The following is a 17,452-nucleotide window of genomic DNA, read 5'->3' on the forward strand; positions in this document are numbered from 1 at the left end:
GATATTTTATACCAGACCCGGACCCGAACCGAGTTCCAATTAAGACCCGCAATTTTTCAGTGTAAAAATGATAAAAAATTATGGTTTTACAGGGTATAGTCAGGGTTTGGTTCAATGTAGTTTTTATTGTGTCCCAATATGGTTTTTCTTATAGTGGACCTGATTAGACCAGGGTTGGGACCCGTCAAAATCTGGTTCTACCTAAGTCCTAACCAAACCTAACCCGTTGACACCCATAAATTTGTATAATGTGTTCACATAAAATGTGGCGCCACTGCATCGTAGCCCACAAAGCCACCCATCTTAGCATTTCTCGAGATAGGTGTGGTCTCCATCTGAATAAATGTTGAGATGGGTGGCTGTTGTCAGTGGGGCAACAATGCTGCATAAAAAATGCCCTCATATATAATTTAGAGTTGACATCTGATTCTAACAAAGTAAGGCTGTAATAGGTCAGGAATGTTTTCATGCCACTCAAGAATCTGATCCTCTTAAACTAAGTTTGAGACCGTCAGATATCTTATTTGAGAATATGAGGCTCCTAGGGATTTGAGATCTGAGGATCAGAATTTCATGGATCTCTGGTCCAACCCCAAACCCTTCCCCCCATTGGACCAGAAATGTGGATTTCAGTTTGTTTTTTAGTATATCATATTCGGATATGAGATCCTCAGTTTGTTTGAGGGGGAGGCTGGATCTGACATGAAACTCATGCTATCTGACCTTAATTGACATACCAATAGATCCTTGGGTGACCTCATCTGTTATTGTGTCTTTTACTGTGATATTTGTGTTGACTTTGTTGTCCTCTTTATAAGCTTTATTTTATATTTATGATTTAAATTTAATTAAAATAATTTTTTTAAGACTTTCATCAAATTATTTGACTTTTTAGTCGCATATTGAAAAGTGAGAGAAATTCAAGTAGGTTTATATAGGCTAAGTTTGACTTAAAAGGGAAGAACTTATAGGAGTTTGTCAATTGCATTTGCACTTGCCTTTGACTAAGCCCGGCCTTGGCTTTGGCTTTTATGAGTATGCTCTTGTTTTTTTTTAAAAGGTCACCCAACATGAGAATCTAAATTCTGGGTCAGGTTTTAGTTAGATTCATGTTTTTGTTGGATTCAGGTTTAAATGCAAAACTCTGTACTAAAACCGAATCCAATGATTAATTGGATCTAAATCTACTAATCAGATATGGGTTTGGGTCTGATGTTGGGTAATATCCGACAGGTTGACACCTAGAAATGGTGCTAGTGTTTTATGACTATGGTTGGCATTCTCTTTGGATTTTTTTTTTTTGTAAAAAAAAGTTTTCTACTTTAATCAACAAACCCTAACTCAAATAAAAAACATACTATGTTGGACCCAAATCTCAAATAATGTCACTAACACGGTATTGGGTTTCTCCGGAAATTGTTTCTGAATAAATCTTAGTAAAATGTCCATATTTATAAAATTTAATGATATTAGGATAGATATGAACCTTAAAAATATAAAACATTTAAAAAAATAAAAAACATCGATATCTCAATAACATCATGATAAAATATCATAACATATTGATTTGATACTTTAATTAAGAAACATTATGATTTTAAAATATCATAACAAAATCATGATATTTTCATAAGTTTTCTACTATATCCCAAGGGCTATGTCACAGGGATTCTTCAACTTGTGTCTCTTTGTATACTATTTTTAATAAAAAAAAATGCAAAACAATGGCATGTCTCGTATCCTTTTATCTGAGTCCTTGTGACATAGCCCAAGGGCCCCAAACACACAATACATTAGCCCCTAAACTCATTTAGGAACAAATTTTAAGCTTCGAGTTGGATAACATAAGCTGCGAGAAATAAACGGATCTCATCATTTGAAATACAATGGGTTTCATCATACATTCAATCCTAGCCATCCAATCAATAGCTAAATAGTTAAGAAAGTAATTCGTTGAGATCGTGCACCTTTCCTTATTATTTATTTAGATTACAATATGAAAATATAAAGTGCCGATGATTAGCTCCAGCCTATTCTTGAAATACACAACTCGCACACACCCTTTTTCCAAAAAAAATCAATACACCAAGCACTAGACTTAGATTTTGTTAGATTTGTTGCTAAAATATCAGCAGTAAACCCGAAACTGCCGACGGATGGCCTAACCCAAAAAAGTGAAAGAATCTTTTTGATTTTTCATACTTTGAGCTATGGTGAGTTCAGCACCAATCAAGAATCCCCAAGGAATTCTTGTTATATGTTTCTTCCAACTTTTAACCCTCTTTTCTAGGTTCATCGATATTGAATCAATCAAACAAACTTCTAACACTTGTTCAACCTTTGGAAGGACATGACTTATATCACCAGATCTCGATTTTTCATATATAAATGTAACTAATGTATTTCCTTCCTAAAAGATTTCTCCATAATCACCATGAACGGTTGCTCTTCGTGTGGCCAAATAGGGTTTAATTGATCTCATTATGAAATACTCAAGTCACTCAACATGAACCGTTATAACTTGACCAGATTTTAAATGTATGATAAAAACCATCTTATTTTAAATGATGAAATCCGTTTCCCATGAAAGAGGATGAAACTTTGAAATGTTAGGTGAGAACGGTAGCTACTTCACGAGTCACGAGCCGAGCCCATCTCCCTTTCATACCCATCTGTCTCTCTAGAATACACAACTCAAACCAGCTATAAATTGACAAAGAAAAGCAGGAAGAGAATGAGAAGAAATGTGTCTAAAGATCAAGCCTTAGTAAAAGTGTGAGATCATGAGCAACATCAAGGTGTACGGTCTCCCAAGGTCTCCAAACACTGCCCGAGTGTTGGCTTGCTTGCAAGAGAAAGGACTCGACTATGAGCTCGTGATTGTGGACATAACCAAGGGAGAGCAGAAACTGCATCCTCATCTCTCTCTTAATGTCAGTACATATACTCTCTCTCTCTCTCTCTCTCTCTATATATATATATATATATATATATATAGAGAGAGAGAGAGAGAGAGAGAGAGAGAGAAACCACCTCCAAGATCAAAGACCTAGCTAGTCACGCTGACTCTACCTGCCATACTTACAGTCAGGGATAGCAGTGGACCGGGGCAGGGGCGAGGGACAAGGTCTCCTCCACCCCCGCCCTGTTTCAAAATCTGAACCTTTATCTCCGCCTCCATCCCCGCATGAGGATGGATTTTAGCCTCCACCCCCATTTTGTGTCCTCCATCCCCGGTCCAAACGGGGGTGAGGCGGGGCGGAGCGCCGTTTTCCCTCGGTCTTTAGTCATTCTTTAAAGGATTGGGGACGGGGCGTGGCGGGGGAAAGCATAAGTCCATCCCCACCTCCATCCCCATTTCATGCCCTTCATCCCTGGTCCAAATGGAGCGAGGCGGGGCGGGCCCGTTGTCCCCCCAGTCCACTGCCATCCCTACTTAGAGTTGCTGTCCTAGCAGCAGTGAGCTTACTTCTTGTCCAATGTAAAGCATGCCCCCAAGGGAGTCGACACGCTTCATCTTTAAGATTTTGAATATAATTTTTAATATTATATAATCTGTTATTTAAAAAAAATTTGTCCCAAGGGGGTTGAGGTAGTGGGGTGGGGCCTTGGCTGATGGGCGGGTGGTCAAGGTTCGATTCCCATGGACGTCTCCCATCTGCGCAAGCTGATGCCCAACGTAGGCCACGTGGGTCGGGGTCCTAGCTTAGGAGTTTTATGACACTGACATAACGACCGTAGGTATGTCATGTTGAGCCAACCCGATCAGGTCTTCGTTTTGGGTGCAGTATTTTCGATATATAAATAAAAATAAAAACTTAAAGGGAGGCAATTTACATATGGGCACCTAATGTATGGTAAATTTATATTTGGCTGTCTCAGTTTCAAATATTTAAGATAAAGGCTAACTTTTAGGAAATTGCCGGGATAATCCGCTAAGTTACCTTTTGATTACCTAACCCTAGTTAATACTTGAAAATGAGAGTTTTAACATTTTTTTCAATGATAGAATCACTTTTGTAGCTTCTTTTGTGTTAATGTTAAGGCCAAATAAGCAATTTCAGAGAGTAAAGGTAACAACAGGCGGGCAGCTGAGCAATTTCTAAAAAAAGTAAAGCGTTTTCTTTGAATATTTCAAACCTGAGGCCGTTAAATGTAGATTCACCATATGTTAGGCACCTATATGTAAGTTTCCCTTAAAAGGTTATATTGCATGACACTATGCACGCTTGGACAATATTCACTAATTCATAAATTTAAGCAGAAAAAACCATTTGAAATCTATGAAGATTTTTTTTTGTTATTTTAAGTATTTCTTAGTTTAATGTGAGATTATATATGTTTGGGGGATATATATGTTTGGTTGTATAGAGTTGAAAGCCGATTCCATGGAATTGAATTTGCTTTTCACCAAGAATCCACCATTAATCTCTAGCAACCGAGGAACAAAATCAAGTTTTTTTTTAATAAGAGAAACAAAATCAAGATAATTTTCATGATAATTTGTTTCACAAGGCTGGTTTTTTTCTTTTGTGGTTTTGGCAGCCCTTTGGTCAAATCCCTGCATATGTTGAAGACGATGTGACACTATTCGGTGAGTTTTTTTTTTCTTTTTTCTTTTTTCTTTTTTTATTTTAATGACGAGGAACCCTCACGCAAACGAGGGAAAACCCCGGGTTGGCCCCATGACTCCGACATCTTCAACTCAACACCTTCACAACCACCCCGCTGGCCACACAGGTGACATTCGGGCCAGAACCTACCAGATTCGAGTCCGAATCTTAAATGCAAACAGTAGATCCTAATCTGTATCCGGTAGGGGTGTCAACAGGTCGGGTTTGGTTCGGACTCAGGTGAAACCAGACCTGGCTCCGATTTTCGGGTATGGTATCGGATACAGATTTAGGCTTAAATTGACCCACAATAAGGAAAACCATATCCAGATTCGATAAGAACTACATGAACCAAACCCGGGCCATACCCAGTAAAATAATATTTTTTATCATTTTCACATTGAAAAATTGCTGGTCTTAATAGGAACTCGGGTTTGGCCTGGGTCTGGTAAAAAAATTCACAAACTATACCTGGCTCTTAATCAGGTCTTTTTATTTATCACCATACCCGAACCCTATAGGGTTTGGTATGGATTGGGTCTGGGTAAACCCAACCCATTGACACCCTTAGTATCCGGATCTGAATCAGATCTGAAGAGGTAAGGTTGAATCTGAATCCAAAATACATGTGATAATACTGGATCCAGAAAAAAAGAAGACAACCAAGCTATTTACGTGTAAAAAAATGCAACCAGGTCAGATTTTGATTCAGATAAATTCTAGGTCCGACTTAAAATACTGATCCAATTTTGACCTGAATCCGAAAGTGATCAGATTGAACAACTCAGAATTCGACCAGAATGCACATTTAGGTTTTACTTAAATGATCCAAATCCAATGTCATACTCGGGTCGGCCATACGACCATATCGATTTGCAGCCCTAAGTCCTTGTGGTCTCGTGCACACTCTTCCAAGTTTATTCTACTTAAATTGGGATGCAAGGGGCTGCCCACATGGTCTCGGGCTTGTGGATAGGGTGGTCTCCCCCCTACTCTGAGTTCAAATCCCCATGTGTGCGCGAGCCTTTCTGCAAGGTGAAGCAGAAGGCTTTTTGGGACAGCGACCATGGGTACAAGAAGCTAAGACCAGCATGGCCTTTTGTTAAACTGTGCAGTGATTTTCTGTGTTTTGTGTGTGGCCCAAGTACTTTGTAAAAAATAAACACTGAAAAATAATGACGCTCACGGTGATAAACCCGAGTAAGTTTTAAAGTACTTGGGCTCCATCACTGGATCGACGCCGGTTTTGATCCATAGGCTGGGTTGGACCAGTTGAACCCTAGTGGAAACTTGGCCATTGGGCTAAGCCTGCTGCTATTCATGTCTGTGCCTGCTTTAGCATAAAACCAGAATGTAGAATAACACAGAGCTAGATCTAGCCCTTGGGGGTACTGCCAATCAAGGTCTTAATTTCACCATTTTGTTAGGATAGATCACAACCAACAAGCTTAAGCATTCTTGAAGCAAGTTATGCTAAAATATAACCAAGACAAGACCCAAGGGGTTTGGCGTCCCTGGATGGGGCCTAGACTGTTTGACGGTCTGTCTAGGTTCAAATCCAATGGTCATCACCCCCTGCGTAAGCCGAAGCTTGGTGACTCCCTGGCATCGAGCTCGGAGTTTTACGCTAACATAAACAGAGACCATAAGTAAGCTGAAGCTTGGTGACTCCCTGACATTGAGGGGTAAGCCCTTGGAGTTTTATGCTAACATAAACAGGAGAGAGAGAGAGAGAGAGAGAGAGAGAGAGTCATTTTCTGCTAATTAAGCTCACTATGTGACTTTCAGAATCAAGAGCTATCACAGACCACATTGCATCCAAGAACAAGGAAATGGGGACAGACCTCTTAGGACCTGAACTTTCTGGCATAGCCATCGTTGGCCTGTGGATGGAAGTTGAAGCCCACCAGTTCAACCCTCCGGCCTCCGAGCTCGTTTACGAATCCATCATGAAGCCGGCCTTCGGCAAGGCTCCCGACGAGGCCTTGGTTCGGGCACTGTGTGAGAAGCTGAGCAAAGTATTTGATGTGTATGAGGAGAGGCTGTCAAAGTGCAAGTACCTGGCTGGGGACTACTTCACACTTGCTGATCTTAATCACCTTCCTTGCCTGCATTACCTCATGGCTTCACCCCATGCTAGCTTTGTTACTTCTCACAAGCATGTCAATGCTTGGTGGGAAGTTATATCATCTCGCCCTGCTTGGAAGAAGGTCTCAGAATCCATGAAGTTTTGACAAAGGATGTTTTCATGTATGTATGTGTGTGTCTCTGTGCAAATGGGTCGGATTCAGAATAGAGGCTTTGCAATTTTTGGCTGTTCCGGATCCGATTCCGATCCGTATCCTCATGTATTTAGCTGTTCCGGATCCGAACCGTTTGCACCCCTGTGTGCCTGTGTGTGAGCTCTAGACTGTATGTTTGATTTTATTAGTGCAGATCTCCTTTTTCTTATTTTACAAGCTTTACTTATAAAAAGTTTGGTTATTGTAGCCAATGTTACTAAAATTGGTCTGAATCAGCCGATTCGAATTGAACACATATTTTAGAGTTTGATTGAACCCTATAAGAAGGCCTGATCAGGTGAAATTACATTGCACAAAGTTTATGTGCTGCTGCACCTGGCTTCCACCATCCTTCTGACAGCTCGTGAACCGATTATATCATTCAAGCATTGAACACACATTTTAGAGTTTGATTGAACCTTACAAGTGGGTTAGATCAGGTGCAATCATAGTGCACAAAGTGCATGTGCCACTGCACCTGACCTCCCATGAACCTTATAAGGGTGTTAGATCATGCACCCGAAGAAACCTTACCCGGCACGATCAGCCTGCCATACCTACAGTCTGAGTGGAAAAATGAGAAAATAAGAGGGAATCAACAGGACCCTAAGCAACCCAGTCTAAGACTGGATGAGTTCAATAGAACCCCAACTATGGAAGGGGGCAATTCCCATTAATTTTTCTTTCAATCTTGTTAAATGTATATGATTTAAAACTTTTGTTTACATATTATATTTTTCTTATTTGATATTTCTCACTGGAATCGTATCCTTTGTATATTAAACTTAATGACAAAGTCTAGGACAGAAAAAAATTAAAATATTGTTTCCTTTAATTTACTGAGAAGGACTTATATTATTGTTCTCATTTGATATTTGTCACTCGCTAGGTCAGAATATCTTTGAGGATATGAGCAAACAACAGCATAGTTGAAAACTTCAGCTTTCCAGATTGTTGACTGTAGCTATGTCAATGGTTGGGGTTCGGTTATTTATTTTTTAATCAAATTTGAATTCGTTATCAATAATTTCTTATTCGAGTCCAAATCCAAATCCAATTATAATATATCTGCGGAATTTTTAAATGCCCGCATCTAAACCGAATCCGACCCGTACATATCCCTAGTTTACGAGTAATTACTTAATAGTTGAAAACAATGTTGTCAGTATCGGTATCGGCCCTCAATCGTTTGGCCAACGATTCAGGTGAATTGGCCGATACAGATTCTTAAGTGAATCCTTCTGAATCGGTTAAAAAATAATTTAAAAATATTTCGTGTCAATCCGAATATGACAAGTGTTAAAAGTATTAAATATTTAAGTATTTTTTATATTTATTAAAAACAGCTTATTCAGGTTAGTCTCATATTAATTTATTTTTAACATTTTAAGTTGGGTTTTCTCAATGTGGAGCATAATGAAATATTCCAACTTAATTAACCTTTTTTTTGGGATAAGTTCTAGGCATAGATACGTTTCCTCTAATTATTAGATCTTTTTATTAGCATGTTTCTATATTGTCTTACCTTTACATGGTGCATTTATCAGAGAACAAGCCAATTGGTTTTCTTCAAAAGGGCTTGACTGTTTTTATTAATTTTATTGTCTTAAATTTTGTAATGAGATGTAAAATTTTACAACCTTTTTTTTTTTTGAGAAAAGTCAAGAAGAAAAATCCCAACACCGACCACTCACTAGCAGGCCTCCTGTTGGTAAAACCCTTGAAGTCCCCTTTGCTCTCCTCCCCCTTCCAGGGTGAAATACTGATTCAGCTCTGCAATGTATATTTATAATGAAAAGAGGACAACCCTAGGAACCCTAATTTGAATATGGATCCATATTCAAATTAGGGTTCCTAGGGTTGTACTCTTTTCATTATAAATATACATTATAGAGAGATAAATTGGGTTTGTTTAACTGAGTCAACTCGTGACTCACTCGTTGGCTCAGATTTGAACTTAACTGAGTCAGAAAAATAATATAACTTGGTTATGACCAAACTTGGCTGAGGTTATCATCGGCTCATCTCAGTTTTTTCACTGCCATAGAGGATAAATTGGGTTTGTTTAAAAATTTAAATTATTAATCTTTATATTCTTCAAAGTTCTTCGTGGCATTTTCCAGGGAAAATTATTTTCTATTATTGGTAATGGTTCTCGGTGAACGAGAGGAACTTAAATAGCATTTAATAATAGAATCATGATAAAAAATAAAGATTTTACCAAAGATGGCGCTGTTCAATTCATGTTAAATCACTCATGCAATTTTTTGAAACTTTCATCTTTGGAATACAAATATTGTGATATTTACATTTTATCAAATATACCATAATATTTTATAAATATCACTTTCTTTTACAATTTTAAATAGTGAACTAACGTATCATGTTGTTCAGCATTATTTCATAATACATGTAACTTGAAATTTTTTCTCTCACAGAAAAGCAATAGTCGACAAATATCTATAATCTGTCACTGTGTACATATTTATAAAAAATTCTAAGTTTCATGCATTATTATATATAATAAATCACACTTATATGTTAATTTTTTAAAAGTTTGCATTATAAATTATATATTTGTTATTTATTTTTAATAATTAAACAAAAAAACTTGACTCGTTCAAGTCACCAAGTCACATGCAGTTGGTACAATACCCAGTCCCTAGAATGCCAACCATGGCCCCTACAAGATGACAGGACTTTGTGGGCTTAGAACTGCTCTTAATAACTAGGGGTGTCAATGGATCGGATTTGGTTCGGATGCAGGTAGGTCCAAACCTGTATATATCTGCCTTTGAGGTGTTGGTACCGGATCTGGACCCAGCTCTAGTTGGGTCTGCCATAAGAAAAACCATACTCGAGTCCTATAGGCATTACATAAACTAGACCCAGTAAAAATATTTTTTACCTTTTTTACAATTGAAAAATCAAGTATCCTAATAGGAACTCGGGTTGGACTCAAGTCTCGTATGAAATTTCACAAACCATATCTAGATCCATATAGTAATTAAGTGCTTCGAGTCCAACCCAGATTCTAATTAGGCCACCTCCTTTATTGCCAAGCCCCTAACCATATAGGGTTTAGTACTAGTCGGGTCTGGGTCTGGGTCTGGGTCTGGGTCTGGGTCCACTGATGCCCCCGTTAACAACCAGCAACTTTCTTAATTAATAGGCAGCTGGGAGCACAAAGGTTCCTTCCATGAAGTTGGTAAGGCCACCATTTGATTATTCATTGTTTCCATTTCTTTTTCCCATAGAATGATAGATTGACTTAAAGAAAAATATGTGAATGATTGACTTATTGCTAATATACCTAATTCATTAATTGGTTCTTAAACGAGTGCTGGTAGTATTAATATAGTATGTCTCTGTGGCCTTCCTGCTGGAATACAGGATGCCCCACCATTATTCAACTCAAAAACCTAAAATATTTTATATTTGAGTTCACAAAAATCGATGCAATTCTCTATTCAGATAGGGTTATCAACGGGACCCGTGTCCGAGTCCCACGGGTTTACACCATCGGAAAAGCAACTGTAAATATGACAGGTCTGAGGGAGGTTTTCCTGTTTCTACCAACGGAAGCTCTACTTGGTTGGTAGGAGCTGTCAGTGCATGTCTCCTCTTTGTGGTGGGATGTTGCAGGTTCAAACCCCAGTGGTACATTGAATCAGTGTTGTGAGAAGCGTACCTCTCAGTACCTGAATCGTATGCCTCAAAGGCGAGGTGCACGCTCAAGGTACTGAGGCGTTGCTGTGATGCGCCCCTCATCAACCTCCGACCAGTTGTGACCACCGACCACCGGAGTTGCTGTGCTGCAGCTGCTGCTCAGTCTTCTCCGACCACTGGACGACCGGCATATCCCTCGCTTCCGTACCAGCTGGGCGCGTGGTCCTTCTCTTACTGCCTCCCCTCCCACCGCTTCACTTTCATACCAGTTGTGAGAGGTGAGGCGTACGCCTCAGAGGCGAAGCCCAGGCTCAACGCCTCGCTTCGCCTCATCGCATTTAACAACCTTGCATTGAATAATAACTTGTGGAAGTCTGCCTAACCTCAGCTTGTCTTAAAAAAAAATCCTTATTTCTCATCGATAAAATAGGTTCGGTATCGGACCCCTCTAGGTATGGCAGTGGACTGGGGTGGGGGCGGGGGACAAGGTCTCCAACCCTACCCAGTCTCAAAATTTTGCCATCCATCCCTGCACGGCCTCCATCCCCGTTTCATGTCCTCCATCCCTAAAGGCATTTTAATTATTTTACTACGAGGGATCGGGTACAAAGAGGACGGGGTGGGAGAAAGCATAAGTCCAATATCCTCACTTCCATCCCCACACCGGTTTTGATTTTAACCTTCATCCCCACTTCTATCCCCGTTTCATGTCCTCGGTCCAAACGGGGCAAGGCAGGGTGGGACCCATTTTTTCCTGGTCCACTGACATTGATAGACCCATCGGGTCAAGAAAATGAAATCTCAAATTTGACCTATATGATTTAAGGAGTTTATAAACTATGCATATTCACTAAAAAGATACATTTGGGGGCAAGCTGGGTGAAGTGCATATCCAACAAAAATCATAATCCAATCTCGACCCACATATTGCACGGGTTCGGTTCGAGCCAAATGGTATTGAGTTGGCATCTATTATATCCATATGCAGTTATACGGGTTCGGATTTGCTTAAGTACATGATACAAATCCAACCCATTGACACTCTATATGCAGAGGTACGTAAGGCCATTGAGGCAAATATTATGGTTTATAGATAGAAATGATGGGATATTCCTACTGTCCAAAATTTTCTTTTCCTTTTTCTAAGCCAAACAGGGGATGCCCCCACCAGGTTTTGAATTGGAGACTCCAAAAATAATTAAAATTTGGTTGACAAGTCTTCCGCAGGTTTTATGTGCACAGAAGTAAGAATTACTTACAAAAATCCATTTTTTATCTGATATTTATAAGAAACCACCAAACATTTGGTTATTACATTCAACTGCCTATTTTATGTGAATTCATTTCAAACACCCGCCTTGAGGTATACAATGACAATTTTGTTATTTTTTTCTTAATTTAACAACTCATTTTTATCAGATCCCATTATATTTTTATTAAACAGATCAATAGTGAAGGCAATTTAGTCACTTTTTTTTACCAACGAAATTGAAATGAGTGAGTTTAAGACCAACTATGTCCTTGAAATAAACATTATAAAAGCAGGTTATATGTATCTATCCAAATGTTAAGTGGCTATTTGAGACAGCTTAAATGAAATGCAGTGGCCTTTTGTAAATTACTTAAATATAAAATCACTAATACCCTAGTTAGAATTCATAGGGGCAGATTGCTTTGACCAAATCTAACCTCGTAGATGTGTTCAAAATGGTCAAAATAGTAAGAATAGACCATTGGATCATAGTTCGATGTAAAAAATATGTTTTATGAGGTTTGAAAATTCTAATATATTGTAAGCCATTGATTTTTCAACCCACATAAAATCTCAGAACAAACATGATCCATATGTCAGTTTCTACTAAACTCAATACATAGATCACATCTCAGATGTACAAAAAAACTAAAAAAAATTAAAATGTTATACTTGTTTACTAAGAGTTTCCTTACCCATACATTACCTACAAAGGACTTTATATATATATATATATATATATATATGGTAACTGAAACATTACCTTTGTTGCAATCTCAAAAAACAGTCCTTATTTTTGTAAATAGTCCAAGAATTGCCTGAATTAAATTAACCAGGGTTGATCTTGAGTTTGGGCTACTGTAGAATAATGAGAATATCCTTTTTGGCTTTTTCTAAGAGCAATTAATTTTTTTTCTAAGGTCAATACAAGTACATCAAATGCAAAGGGCATATAAGAAATGATTACCTTCGCAAGAAACCCTACAAATGTCTACTAAGTGAAGCTTCTTAAATAATAATTGGTGAGAGCAAGTGTGCTTTTTTTTTGGCAAGTCTAAAAAATAAGTAAATTAAAAAAAACAGCATATTAAAAAAAACAGAGATCTTCTCAATTGCTGATGAAAATGCACATGTTATTTTTGTTTAGAATAGTGCAAAGCTGGCACATAATTAAATGATGTTAGAGTATTTTTTTAAAAAAACTGAATAATACTAGTCAGTTATTTACGAAAAAACTGTGCTACATTTGAGTTGTTTTAAATCAATAATGAGGATAATTTTAGTTGTTTCTTTGCCTAAACGAATGATTTTAGGACTTAATCATGTACTTGAAATAAAAACAAATTTATAAATGCAGAAAATAAACCAAATCATCAAAATGTTAGTGTAACTTTTCGCAAAAAAAAAAAAACTTTTCGCAAATGGTTGATAAATTAAGTAGCACAAAGCTTTATAGAAAAGGGGAATTTACATATAAGTGCCTAACATATGGTAAATTTACATTTAACTACCTTAGGATTCAAATATTTAAGATAGATACCTAACCTTTTAAGAAATTGCTTAGATAATTATTGACCTGTTTTTTCTTCTAAAATTACTTATTAACTTTTAAGTATAGCCGCAAAAGGCGTAGGACTATAAAGAGTGACATTTGATAAGTTAAAGAAAGGAAAAACTTGGCCAAGGAAAGAAAAAGATAACGAATGAAATCGGAGAAGCATCTAGAACAATCTAAATGTCTATAAAAGAAAGCCTTGTCCAAACTTCCTTCACCGTTCATCGTTCATCGTTCTTTATTGCTTAGAAAAAGTCCCCTTGTCGATGTGCGGTCATGGCTGAGCGCAAGGTGTACGGAGCTGCCCTATCGACGGCCAGGATGAGATGTTGTCTGCCTCTACGAGAAGGATCTCGACTTGGAGTTCGTATCGTATCACTCTCTCTCTCTCTTGTGTGTATATATATATATATAATGCTATGGTGCTCCCGGAGTACTTACTCCCACAAACTAGAAAATTATGGTAGAAAATTATGGTTGCAGGTTGTATCTTCACACTCAACGTAGTATATTTGATAAGAATCATGCTTTGGATCTTTTTTTAGACATAAAAATAAGTTTTTTTAAGTTCTGAAATTTTGATACATTGTGAGTCGTTGATTTTTAAAGGTCTTAAAAAGCATACATGAATGCTATAGATGATATCTATATAGGGTTTTGATAAAAAAAGAAAGTTTAAGAAATTTGAAAATCTAAAGCTTCTATTATTAGGGGGAGTAGGTACTCCGAGAGCACATTATCATAACCAATATATATGTGCCGGTATCTGGACTGGGTCTTGTTTGATGCACGTCATCACTGAGCGTTCAGCTCGGAATCGGTTAATAGGCTTTTGACTTGCCATTGCATTTTTTCCGAGTAACGTGTGTGAACATAGACGAATTGGATCGCGACCTAGTCTCCTTGGGATTCAAGAATTTTGATTTTTTTTTATTTTCTTTTTATTTTTACTCAAAGAAACTGCCCCCGACAACCTAGTCGCACTGCCATATTTACGATCGTTGTCCTGTCAGCATAAAACTTCGAGGGCTTATCCCTAAACCCCATCGAATCACCAAGCTTTGGCTCATGCAGGGGGTGACACCCCATAGTGACAAAATTTTTTATTGGCAATTTATTGTTTTTCAAAAATTCCATAAATTAATCTCGCATTTTTTTAGGCAAAATCTCGGCAATAAAAAAATTAATTAAAAAATATAAAAATGATTTTTTATAAGAAAATATTAATAAAATTTATTTAAAAATAAAACACATGATTTTTTTGTGATAAATAGCTGTTTAAAATGTAAATATCGTGTTTAAATCACGGAATTTTATGTTTTTTTCATAAATCTCATGAGAAATTGCCATATTATCATGAGATCTTCGTAAATCTTGCGATATTTGTTACACTGGGTGACACCCATGGGATTTGAACCTAGGCTATTTATGTAAACCGTCAAATATGTAAACTGTTATAAACCAAGCTTTTCACAGTTTTTTTTCTCTAAAATTTCACCGTACCCACGTGATCTAGATGCATGGTTTTATTATGATGTATAAATTTCATTATGCTATATATAAATAAAAAATTATGGTTCATGATGGACTTTAGAGCACGCTTGGAAGTGAAAATTTCATTAAAAACTGTCAGTGGAAACAAAAGGTACAGTTTTTTTAATTGTTTCGAGCCAAAATTTTCTCACATGAAAAAAAGAAGAAAAAGAGTACATTTGTAATCTGAAATTTTTTTGTTTATGAGAAGTTTTCATATGAGGACTTTTCTTTATAAAAAAAAATGTGTGTTGCAAAAATATGAAGTCATTTGATTAGGTTTTTATGGAAAAAAATTCTCCATCTCCAAGATGGAGAAATTTTCCTTTCAAAATCAGGGCAAAATGGAAAAAATTTCTTTAGAAAAACTTCTATTGTTCGAAACAAATAAAAAAGTTGCCACTTTTCCTATCCAACTTGGATTTTCTTTCTAGCATTTTCTAGCTTTTAAACGTGCCCTATCTAGGTTTTTCAAATGAAAAACATGTGAAAATTTTCACAGCCAAGTCTCTCTCACTCTCTCTCTCAATTGGATTTTCACGTCACGCAAACAAAGGAATACTTTTCACATATCTCACTTGTAAAACATTGGATTGTGTGCAATAAATAAGTTGATTATTTGTCATCTTTTTTTTCTTCTTTATTTCAATATAATATTAATTTAATAATAAATTAGCATAGGGTAGTTCGTCGTTCCTTTTTTTCTTTTTTCATTTCGTTATAATATTAGTTTAATCATATATTAGCGTAAAGTAGTTTGTAGATCGCAGCACCAAAGACTATCATAACCCGTTTGACATTGACGGGATATTGTAGAGTCAAGGGCCCCTGGCTGATTCGGCCCTGGTCGGTGTGTGGATGGAAGTCGAAGCCCACCAGTTTGACCCGCCGGCTTCCAAGCTGCTGTTAGAGAGCCTCTCTAAACTCACGTTCTTGGGAGATCAGCCCGATGAGGCCGTGGTCGCGGAGAATGAGGGGAATCTGGCCAAGATCTTGGATGTCTACGAGGCTCATCTGGCCAAGACTAAGTAGCTCACCGGGCCCGAGTTCAGCCTGGCCGACCTTCACCACCTGCCGGTCATCGACATCCTCCTCAAGGTCCCCAAGGCGATCGCACTCTTTGCCTCTTGGAGGCACGTTGATGCTTGGGTCAAACACATCATGGCCCGACCATCTTGGCGAAAGGTGGTCAAGACCGACAACCTAAAGTGGACGAGACCTATAAGCCCAGTTTGACCCGTTGACCCTCTCTCTGTTGAGTGTGTTGATCCAAATAATGGTCAGTTGGTGTTTGACTGGTAGGTGTGAGGCCTTGGCCACTGAAGTTTTAAAGAAAAACTGTTTGGGTGGTGGATTTTTATTTGGTCAGATGTAGTTTGTGTAATGATATTACATTGTGGTTGGTCTGGAAGCTTACGGCACGAGCATAGTATATAATATCACGAGAAATTGCTTGAAAGTTTAAAATAGCAATTTCTCGCAAGATTTTCAAAATATCGTGTGATTTATGAAAAAAACATAAATATTGTGATTTAAATTCAATATTTATTTTTTAAACGGCTATTTATCATGAAAAACCCATGTATTTTTATTTTTAAATATTTTTTTATTAATATTTTCTTATAAAAATAATTTTTATAATTTTTATAATTTTTAATTAAATTTTTTATTTCCAAGATTTTGCCCAAAAATGCAAGATTTATGAAAAAATTTCAATTTCTCTCGAGTTTTTGTTGATAAAAATGTTTGTCACTGTGGGCATGATTTGACAAAATGATATTTTTGTCGATAAAATGATATTTTTTATTATTTTTACATTAAAAAAATACCGGTGTTAATCAGAACTCGGGTCGGGCCTGGGTTTGGTATAAAATTTCACAAACTATACCGGGGTCCATGTATTAATCGACATTCGGTCCTCCTAACCGGGTCTTCTTATTTGTCATCATATCATGACCCTACAGGGTTTGGTTCCGGTCAGGTTCAGGTACACTCGACCCATTGACAACAGTCCAGACCGACACTGTTCCAATAATGAATTAAGGAGTTGCGGTAGTTGCCTTCGTATTGGGCTTCTCCATAGTTTTTGTCATGTTTTTCTCAAATATGACCACTGAAGGCCCAGGTTCGAATCCCTCTGACACATGGGGCTTAATAGATATCTGGTAAGGGTCTGCCTAACCCCAGCTTGCCTATAAAAGAGAAAAAGGAAAAACTAATTAGTGAGACATTTTAGTAATTGTTTAAATAGTTAAGCGTTCATTTTAAATATTTGAAACTAATGACAGGCAAACATAGATTTAACATATCTTAGGGGCCTATATGTAAATTACTCCTAAAAAATTGAAAGTCATCGTTAAATAAACAAAAACGTGTCTTGACCGTTGACGGGGGAAGCACAGGTCGTGGAACGTAGTTTACTGAAAATCAGGGTAGCTTTATGAAAATATAAATAAATTGAAGCAGTCTCTGTAATTTTTGCTCCAAAGAAATGAAAGAAAAAGAAGCATCTAGAACAAGTGAAAGGTCTATAAAGGGAAATGCTTGG

The 17,452-nt window shown here is 37.3% G+C and overlaps 2 pseudogenes; both read left to right on the plus strand.

Moving 5' to 3' along the window:
• Positions 1-6,445: 6,445 nt before the first annotated feature.
• LOC149839114 (glutathione S-transferase F13 pseudogene) lies at positions 6,446-6,847 on the plus strand (annotated as a pseudogene).
• A 6,800-nt stretch (positions 6,848-13,647) lies between these two features.
• On the plus strand, positions 13,648-16,140 carry LOC149839115 (glutathione S-transferase F8, chloroplastic pseudogene; annotated as a pseudogene).
• The last annotated feature ends 1,312 nt before the right edge of the window (positions 16,141-17,452 follow it).

The sequence above is a fragment of the Nuphar pumila genome, chromosome 4, assembly GCF_984573655.1.
Source record: "Nuphar pumila chromosome 4, dmNupPumi1.hap1.1, whole genome shotgun sequence".
NCBI classification, from domain to species: Eukaryota; Viridiplantae; Streptophyta; class Magnoliopsida; order Nymphaeales; family Nymphaeaceae; genus Nuphar; species Nuphar pumila.